This window comes from Tamandua tetradactyla, chromosome 3 (genome assembly GCF_023851605.1).
Source record: "Tamandua tetradactyla isolate mTamTet1 chromosome 3, mTamTet1.pri, whole genome shotgun sequence".
Classification (NCBI taxonomy): Eukaryota; Metazoa; Chordata; class Mammalia; order Pilosa; family Myrmecophagidae; genus Tamandua; species Tamandua tetradactyla.
Window position 1 is genome coordinate 160,369,216 of NC_135329.1, and position 9,737 is coordinate 160,378,952.

At 33.8% G+C, this 9,737-nt stretch overlaps 1 long non-coding RNA gene across 1 annotated transcript; it reads right to left on the minus strand.

Moving 5' to 3' along the window:
• Positions 1-884: 884 nt before the first annotated feature.
• On the minus strand, positions 885-9,145 carry LOC143676445 (uncharacterized). Its single transcript, XR_013172089.1, has 3 exons — positions 9,015-9,145; positions 8,193-8,493; positions 885-1,265 (listed from the first exon to the last, which is right to left on the minus strand). It is a non-coding gene; the product is annotated as an uncharacterized LOC143676445 (long non-coding RNA).
• Between the last annotated feature and the right edge of the window lie 592 nt (positions 9,146-9,737).

Here is a 9,737-nt window from a genome sequence, read left to right on the forward strand (position 1 = left end):
GTTTATTTTGTTAGTTCTTCAGAGGTAAGGCAGCTAACCTTCCACTGAGGTTCTTTCTTACGTGGGAAGGCACGGGTGATCTCTGCTGGCCTTCTCTCCAGGCCCCTGTGTTCCAACAACTTTCCCCGGGGCAACTTCCTTCTGCATCTCCAAAGGCCTGGGCTGAGCTGCGAGTCCTGAAATGAGGAATGCCAAGCTGCTTAGGCTGTGCTACATTGCGCTCTTTCATTTAAGCACCAGCCAATTAAGTCAAAGTCACTCATTGCAGCCGACACGCCTCCTAGCCGACTGCAGATGTAATTAGCAACAGATGAGGTTCGTGTAGCATTGGCTTATGTCCGCAGCAACAAAACTAGGTATGCTCACCTGGCCAAGTTGACAACTGAATCTAACTAACACAGTTATCTTCCAAATTACACATTTCTTTCAACAGCTAAAAGGGAGAGGTGCTACATGTTACAATAAAATAATGAATTAAAATAAATTATAATTCAGATAGGTTCAGTTCTAAATTTCATAATTAAATATTTTGTAGATGGTATATGGTACTAAGAAAAAGTGTTTATCTGTTTAGAAGACAGCAGAGAATAGACTAAAAGTGTTAATCAGATTTGGTGTAATATAGTTAAAAATGCCAAATACATGTAGCTTTTAATAGGTGACAATGATCATGTAAAATAAGATTCACAGAAATCGCCAATTCACATTCTTGGAAGCATGGGGAAGATTTGAAGTTAACAAATATTTTTAGATTAACAGTCTTGATATTTTCTGTCAATTAAAATAACTATTATTAGCAACTGTTTAGTCAAGACTTATTTAGTAGCAAATTATAGAAATCCAACTTTAATTAGTTTAAACCAAAAGTCTGAATTTATTGGCTCATAAAATTGGGAAGCTCGGAGTACATTCCTGGACATAGGAACTTAAATGAAATAATTATGAACGCCTTCTTTGTTTTAATCTTGGCCTCATTGACTTTTGTTGCACTCATTTCTAGACTGACTTTCCCTGCTTCATGGCCAAAAGAGGCTCAAAAGTTCCAAGTTTGGTTGGTATTTAATGCCTTTAATCTTTGAAGAAGAAGGTATGTCTTTTTCCTGACATTTTAACAAAAAAAAGCTGAGAGGGCTTTATGAGCCTGGCATGGGCCATGTGTCCAGGCTTGAAAAATTCATGATGTCAGCAGAATAAAATACTCTTAGCAGCCAGCGCTGAATTCTCCATATCCTTTTGCAAAAACTTAGTGACAGAGACATCCTCACCTGGAACACAAAGATTGAAAATGCTCCCCAAACAGACATTTTTTTAATTGAATTTTTTTTTTAAACGTAACAACATACAAACACGAACATTCTTATCATATGATCATTCCATTCTTGGTATATAATTAATAACTCACAGTATCATCATATAGTTGTATATTCATCACCGTGATCATTTCTTAGAACATTTGCATCAATTCAGAAAAAGAAATAAGAAAAAAGAAAAAAACTCATACATACCATACCCCTTACCCCTCCCTCTCATCGACTGCTAGTATTTCCATCTACCCAATATATTTTAGCCTTTGTTTATTGTATTTTTTTCAATACCCCTTACCACTCCCTTTCATTGATCACTAGCATTTCAATCTAATAAATTTATTTTAACATCCCCAAATAGACTTTTAGTAGGGAAAAAATGTGACTGCTAAAATAGTTAAATGTATTTTATTTGCATTGATTAGACTAATAAACACAAACTGACTATATTTACTTAAGACTAAGCAACAGTAACAAAGAAACTTAAATATAGTGTTTCAGACAAGATTGTCTCTATAGGAATATTCCAGAAGTAGGTGAGTGGTTCAGGGAATGTAGGTGGCTCTTCTTCTCAAGGCCAATTAGGATCTGAGTTTCCTTCTATTTTTCATTTTTTGTTTGTTTCACCATTCCATAGTACCAAAGCTAGCATATAAGCACCAACCCATAGGAAGGAAGAAAGAGGAAACAGAGTAAAAGCAGTTTCTCTTTAAAGACTTGATTTAGAAGTCAAATCTATTACTTCCATTCATATCCCACTGATTAGAATCTAGTCACATGGCCAATCCTGGTAGCAAGGGAGGCTGGGAAATGTCACATCTAACTGGCCAACCATATGTTGAGTTAAAATTCCAAAAAAAAGTTGAGAATATACATTGTGACAAGCAGTTGTCTCTGTAATGCTTAACTTTTAGTTGTAAAAACGAAACTAGATTTTAAAAGTTGTTTTTACTATAAAAAACATTGCTAAAATGTGTCTTATATGTAGAGGAAGGTGGAAAGGACATTTCTGCTTCTGCATTAAAGTTGCAGTATAAGTGTTTAGCACATTTTCAAGTCCTTCATATATGGTGGTACTGTTGGAGGAAGCTATAATTTTTTGACATTACTATGTACATTTCAGGAAGAAGATCAAAACATAGTTTTCATGTTTAAAAGAATGATATTGATGCTCTCAAAGAGATGATCAATATTTTGGGCTTGTGCTTTTTGTATCATCATTTGCCAGTGTATTTACCTTTCTTTTTTTTAACACATGGAATTTACTTTCTTTCTTGTGTAAAGAATCAAATTTTGCATATTTATTGTAAAAAAAGTAGCTTAGAAACTCAAGCCAAAAGGGAACTGTAAAATAGCATCTCGTTCTAATGCTATAAACTTATTGAGCTGGAAAAAGTATAATTTAGCATGTTATTGACTTGCCAAAGAAAAAAAAAATATGCCTGACTTGGATTTTATCCAGGAAGACATCTGTTTGCCTGGAACTAATAATAGCACAACTGTAATGGTGTGCCAAACAAGTTATTTTAATACAAATGCTTTGTTTGGAGAGGATAAGTTTGGTTACTCAGCAGAACTGTTTATTAGGGTATTATGTTTTAGTCTTCAACTAGGACTTGCATATCTCACTGAAGGGAAGCTTGGGAAACTTGATGGGAATTGTGTACATTTTAAAGATAAACGAATGAGGCACTCTTTGTCTCTAAATGACCTCTCCAAGATTATCCAAATTGAGAGAATGGATGCCCAGTAGTAGCAAATCATTATTCAGGGTTTAGAGTAAATAATGAACATCGTTCATTGCTTCAAAAAGGTATCCTAAATATCTAGAGACTTTCTCAAAATTCACTCAAAATAAAAAAAATTCTTCTTGACTCTCATTCCATTTTCCTGTTCCTCCATGTATTATCAGAATAAGAGTATAAATTAGTAAGAAATATGGACTGTCAAAACATCTGGATAAATGGAAGAAGAAATATTCAAATATTTGAATGTTTGGTCTATGTGATTTTCAGATTTCCAGAGTTATAAAATTATAGAAATGATCCAATGATACAATTTCTCAGGTTTTATTGAAACCCACTGTTTTACTTTCCTAGGCTGCTCAAAGCAGATACCATGAAATGGTTCAGCTTAAACAATGGGAATTTATTAGTTTACAGTTTTGAGGCTGTGAGAATGTCCAAATCAAGGCATCGTCAGGGTGGTACTTTCTGCCCTAAGACTGGCTACCTGTGATCCTTGGTTCCTCTGCCACACAGCAAGGCACATGGTGGCATCTGTTGGTCTTTCCCTTCTCTTCCTTCTCTTCTGGGTTCAGCTGATTACAGCTTCTTGCTCTTGTGACTCTCTCTCTTTCTTTCTCTCCCTTTCTCTGTATTCATTCCATTTTAAGGGACTCCAGTAAGAAGATTAAGACTCATCCCGAATGAGGTAAATCAAGCCTTAACTGAAGTAGACTCATCACAAGATCTACTTACAATGGGTTCATACCTACAGGAATGGGTTAAATGTAAGAACATGTTTTTTTCTGGAGTACACACAGCTTCAAACCATACCTTCTATTCTGTATACTTAGCATGTTAGTAATTTTGTAAAAAATACTACCATATGAATGAAACTGTAAGCAATAATATCCAGAAACTTGCTTACAAGCTTTTTAGGCCTGCTGCCTAGTTTTACTGATTGTTCTGTTCGGTTCCCACATGCAAAAGCTTACATTTAAGTATCAAACTAATGTCGAATGCTCATTTGGAAATATTTCTAAAATTTTATCTATGATGTTATTTTGGATTCAGAGGCATCATCTCAATCCAGAATAAGAAGTTAGCAAACTTTAATCTTGTCTTTTTCAACCAGGCTAAATACAGGCACTTATTTTATTTTATTTATTTTTTGTATGCTGTATGGAGGGGATCACATTTCATTATTTTTCTACACAGATATCCATTATTGCAACACCATTTGTTGAATTTTTGTTTGTTGGTTTGTTTTGTTAGTTTGTTTTACTTTTTTGTTCTTGGGGTGAAGTGCATGGACTGGGAATCGATACTGGGTCTCCCACCAGGCACTTAATTATTGTAAGAAAATATTTAGTATTTTATTTTGTTGAACTAAAGTATTAATAACATAGTTGAAGTGTAAGAAGTATAGAGGAAACATTAAAATTAAAATGTTTTCTAAGTAAAGAAATTTTGTAAGATTGAAATTTTCTAAAAGTTTGTACTAACATGTGAGTGCTATTATGTTTAGTAAATCACAATGTTATATTAATTAGCTATCTTCTAAAGGCACATGAGAGTCTGAATGCTCTGCACAGAGAGCGCAGAGAGGAACATTTTCTGGCCAAGTCTGGCTCCACATGTTGCGGTTAACTATGGGAACCAGATTTTGGCCAAAACAAATGCTTGCATTATTCCAGGAACTTTTTGGCGCACCTGGATTTTTTTTTTCTTAATTAAATAGTCTCTACTGAAATAGATTTAAGGCTACTTTTGGGGTGGAGTTTTAAAAATTTGTATTTAATTCTGGCTCCCCAGATGGAGTTTCAGAATATGCTGAAGGGTATCAGGAAGAAATATTGACAAAGGGAGTTGTACCACACACTGTAGTTATCTATACAAGAAAAATTCTCCTGACTTCTTAACATTTGATTATAGTTTTCACACATAAAAGTCAGCCTTTTTTTGGTGTGTAGTTCTCTGAATTTCAACAAATTTATACAGTTGTGTTACCATCATCACAGTCAAGATAGAAAGGTTTCCGTTATCTGAGATCTCCTTAATGCCCCTGTGTAGTCAGCCTCCTGCCCTCACCTCCAGTTCTTGAAAACCACTGATCTGATTTCTTTCCATATATTTTTCTCTTTTTTAAAAAAGAATATCATGGTAGATGTGTCTATTTCCCTTTTCAGTGATTGCAGTGTATTCCTCACGTATTTTGGGGCATTCTGGTTCGGTGCATAAATATTTATGATAGTTATGTCTTCTTGTTTAATTGTTCCTTTTATTAGTAGATAGTATCCTTCTTTGTCTCTTTTAACTGTTTTACATTTGAAGTCTAATTTGTTGGATATTAGTATAGCTACTCCTGCTCTTTTCTGGTTGCTATTTGCATGAAATATCTTTTCCCAACCTTTCACTTTCAACCTATGTTTATCTTTGGGTCCGACATTAGAGAATAAACTTGGAATATGTCATTGGTAACAGAGACTATCAGGAGTTAGAAACAGGGTAAGACAATGGGTAATTGGAGCTGAAGGGTTACAGACTGTGCAACAGAACTAGATACAAAAACTCAAAAATGGACAGCACATACTATCTAATTGTAATGTAATTATGTTAAAACACTGAATGAAGCTGCAGCTGAGCTATAGTTTTTTTTGTTTGTTTGTTTGTGTTTTTTGTTTTTTTCCTTTTTTTATATATTTTTTTATTTTTTATTTTTATTATTATTTTTATTTTTTTCGCTATATTATCAGGCTATATCTTTTTCTGTTGTTTTGCTAGTTCTTTTCCTAAATCGATGCAAATGTACTAAGAAATGATGATCACACATCTATGTGATGATATTAAGAATTACTGATTGCATATGTAGAATGGAATGATTTCTAAATGTTGTGTTAGTTAATTTTTTTAATTAATAAAAATAAATAAATAAATAAAAAATAAAAAATAAACTGCCAAAAAAAAGAATATCATATATATGTTTGTAGACTTTGGAGTCTGGTTTCTTTTACTTAGTATAATGCTTTTGAAGTTCATTCATATTATTGCATGTATCAGTAGTTTTTTTTTCTTTTTTTTTTTTTGGCTGAAACTTACTATCTTTTAATGCTGATGGAATAAAAAATTTACTTGTGTAACCTCAAAAGTGGTCTGAGTCAATCGTGGTAACCACATTTCCCTTCTCCAAGCAGTTCCTTTCCCATCATTCTCTGTATCCAAGAGTAGCCATGTGACTGTTCAGACAAATGAGTTAAGGAGAAATCTATTGTAGAACATCTAGGAAAGATTTTTTTTACTCACTTATAAAAAAGGAGGTAGAACTTTAAAATTAACATAATTAGTCCCAATCGCTGCTTCCTCCCTCCCTTCCACTTGCCTTTAGGCAAGTGATGTCTGGAGCTGTGGCAGCCATCTTGCAAGCATTAAGGAAAGACCAAGAGAATTGCAGACATAAAGTTCCAGAAACTTCCTCATTAGCTGGCCAACATACCTGGCACTGCCTACCTTCAGGTTTTTGATGTGAGATAATTGAATGCTTTTGTTATTTCTGTCACTTTACTATATTAGTCATTGAGAGCATTACTTGCTAAGAATAATGTCTTCTAGAGGCCAGCTGAGGCTGGAGTTGGAGCTCACACTTTTAGAATTCTGATTACCATAGTTAGAAAATCTCCATTACTACTTTCTATAGTAACTTCATGTTGTATATCCAATAGGTTTGTACCTAGGCACTTCTCTGGGGCATCCTAACCTATCAGGTCACTTAAATGATTACAATTCTACACCTTTGGTATTTGCTTTGGGATCCACTTACTAGATTTGCTCAAATAATTTCTGGGCTGCTTTCAGACCTATGAAAGCTATATGGTTCACTGATTAAGGTATTTCAGCTCTGGACTCAAATTTAAGCATGAATTTTTCATATAATTCTCTAAAAAAAAGGACAAACAATGAGTCTAGCTTGGAATATATTGCCCATGCTATCCATTATTGTGCTCTGGCAAGGGTTAATACAGAGCTGCTCAATTGGTCTATTTTATTATTTTAGGCATATTTAATCTTAAGATAAAGAAATTATTTAAAATTGACTTTGGGGAGTTGAGGGAAAATAAGTTAAGGTCTTTAAAACAAATTAGGAAAGGAATGAAGTTTATATCTCTACATTTTTATCTGAGGTCTGTCAAATATATGTTATTATTACTTACAATTAACTACTTGGCCCAGAGTTATTCCAAACCAAGGTCCTTGTAATTTTGCAGTCACTGAACAGGAAATCCTGTGCTTAAAGAATTGTTCTCTCTGCCATTAATGTAATGATATGCCCACTGGGAATAGCCTGAGAGTGCAATCAACCCTACAGAAATACTGCAATAAGATAATGTTAAGTTATGAAATGCTTTTGTTAATAAAACATTTTTATCCTAGTAATTTAGAAAGAAGATCATTTAAGATTTGTCTATTTTATGTCAATACTTTTACAAAGCGGGCCAAAAGATTTTGCTTGAAGGAAGTTTCTTATAATCAAGTAGGACCCGAAAATAAGCTTGAAAGATATTAAAGATGAATTATTCTTTTATATTTAGGATACTGCATGGTTTTATTTCTTGAATTAGTGCCAAGAATAAGGAAGTAGGCTGGGTTTGGGGTTGAATAATAAGCTCCATATATCTTTGTCACCATTTCATAAAGTAATTTTGCAAATATTAATAGTTAAGGAATAATTTTGTGATTTTATTAGCTTTTGAACTAGTTCTAGGGGACATCAACTTTGACTTTTTCTCAGTAAACTGATACACTTGCTCTTGTGAATACTATCCAAATTTTTGTTTAGTGTGAGAAGACTAACACATTACTGGAGAGATGTAAAGAATTAACATTACTTTAGATTTTCCAAAGGATCTTCTTGAACTTTCTTACAATTGTAATCTTAAAACTGAAGCATGTCTTAGAGATCAGCTATTAAATTTGTTTCAAGTGCCCTGATTTATCTACTGATGTATTAAATCAGTTAGGAAATAACTTCAATGTTAGTTAGAAGCATAGAGTAGAGGAAAGAGTCCTGGAGTAGGGATCAGGGCAAGTGGTATCTAGCCCTAGATGTACCACACATTAGTTTGAAAATGCTGCAGAAAAATATCTGTAAACTTGACTAGTAACTTACCAAGAGTATGCAGTTTATAGATTCAGGACACCGTGTATGTTTCATTGCTTGTCTGATTTTAGAATGCCCTAATCTAGATAGGGTTACCTTTCAGGTCTCACAATCCTTTCTGTGGCCAATGGTATTCAAGCCACGGAAGAACAGCCAACTCAGTATAAGCCATTTTGTTGTCTGTATTGCATGTCTCAAATAGAGTGATGAGCCAGTCAGGGAGAAGGACCAGATGGTGGTGACTGTAGGGTTTGGAGTAGCAGTCACTTAGGGTGAGAGTGATTCAGCTAAGAGAAAGTCAATGGTGTGGCTGCAGAAAGAAACAGGTATAGTATTTTGATAGCTAATCTGTATTGAGCACTTACAACAAGCATTTTTCTGAGTACTTTGCATCTCAAATGCCACCACAATTTCATTAGGTGGGTACTATTTTAATCCCCATTTTTCAGTTGCGGAAATGAGGCTTAACTGTATTAAATAATGTTTCCAAAGTCATATAGGTAGTAAGTTGTGGTTCAAGAATTTGAATTTAGGTCATCTAACTCAGGATCATGCTTCTAAACACAGGGAGAAGCAGAGATATGGAAAACAAACTAGATACTGATTGCACAGTTTCTAGCTCTGGTTTCCCAGACTCAGGTCTAGTGTTCTTTATGCTTTGGGTTCTGTGAGATTCCTCGTTTATCTTCTTTTCCACCTTTTCATGTTAGTTAAGTTGGTTTCTTAGACATAAAGAATCTTTACTAAAATGTTGGAAAGTCAGGTGCTGAGGGCCTGGCTGAGGATAGAGGCTGCAGAGAAGTTTACCAACAGGTTATTGAAGCTACTTACATGGCATGTGAAATACCAGACAGATCAGCATTTTAACAAAGTCACCTCTAACTGAAAGTAAGAAATCTGGATTGCAAAAATTATGCAGAGCTGGAGAGAATAAGGATTGGTAATCACCTGATCATGTTGAATTCTAGACATTCTGAGAATGAATATGTGCCATATTTAGAAACAGAATTGTAACACTGTTCTAGAATTCTAGAGCTGGGAGTGGGAGCGAAGTGTCAGTTGTAGGGAAGAAAGTCTAGTAAAAAAGGATCACCCTTTTGTTTTACACTTGTAAGATATTAAAAATTTGTTGAGTACTATGAATTTATGACATACAGAGAATTATATTTTACCATAGAAATTATTTTTCAAGAAAATGGATGTTGATACAAGTTTTTTTCAATGATTATTCTTTGAATTATGTCTTTGAACAGCAATTATATCATCAAGCAAATGATTTGTGTGCTACCCAAGTATAGCAGTTTTTTTATAGCGTTTTAAAAATAGTATTTGCAAAAATGAATATTAGAGTTTATTCACTGTAAAAATTAGATACAAATTCGAGACATTTGGTAATAATTTTACCTGGGAAACTTCTCAAAAGTTAATATTCAGATAAAGCTGCTGTTTTTAATTGACCTTGATTAGAAAAATAGAAAATATTGGTTAATATGGTATATTTAAAATATTATTAATAATATAATATTATTAATAATATATTTAATTATCCGTTAA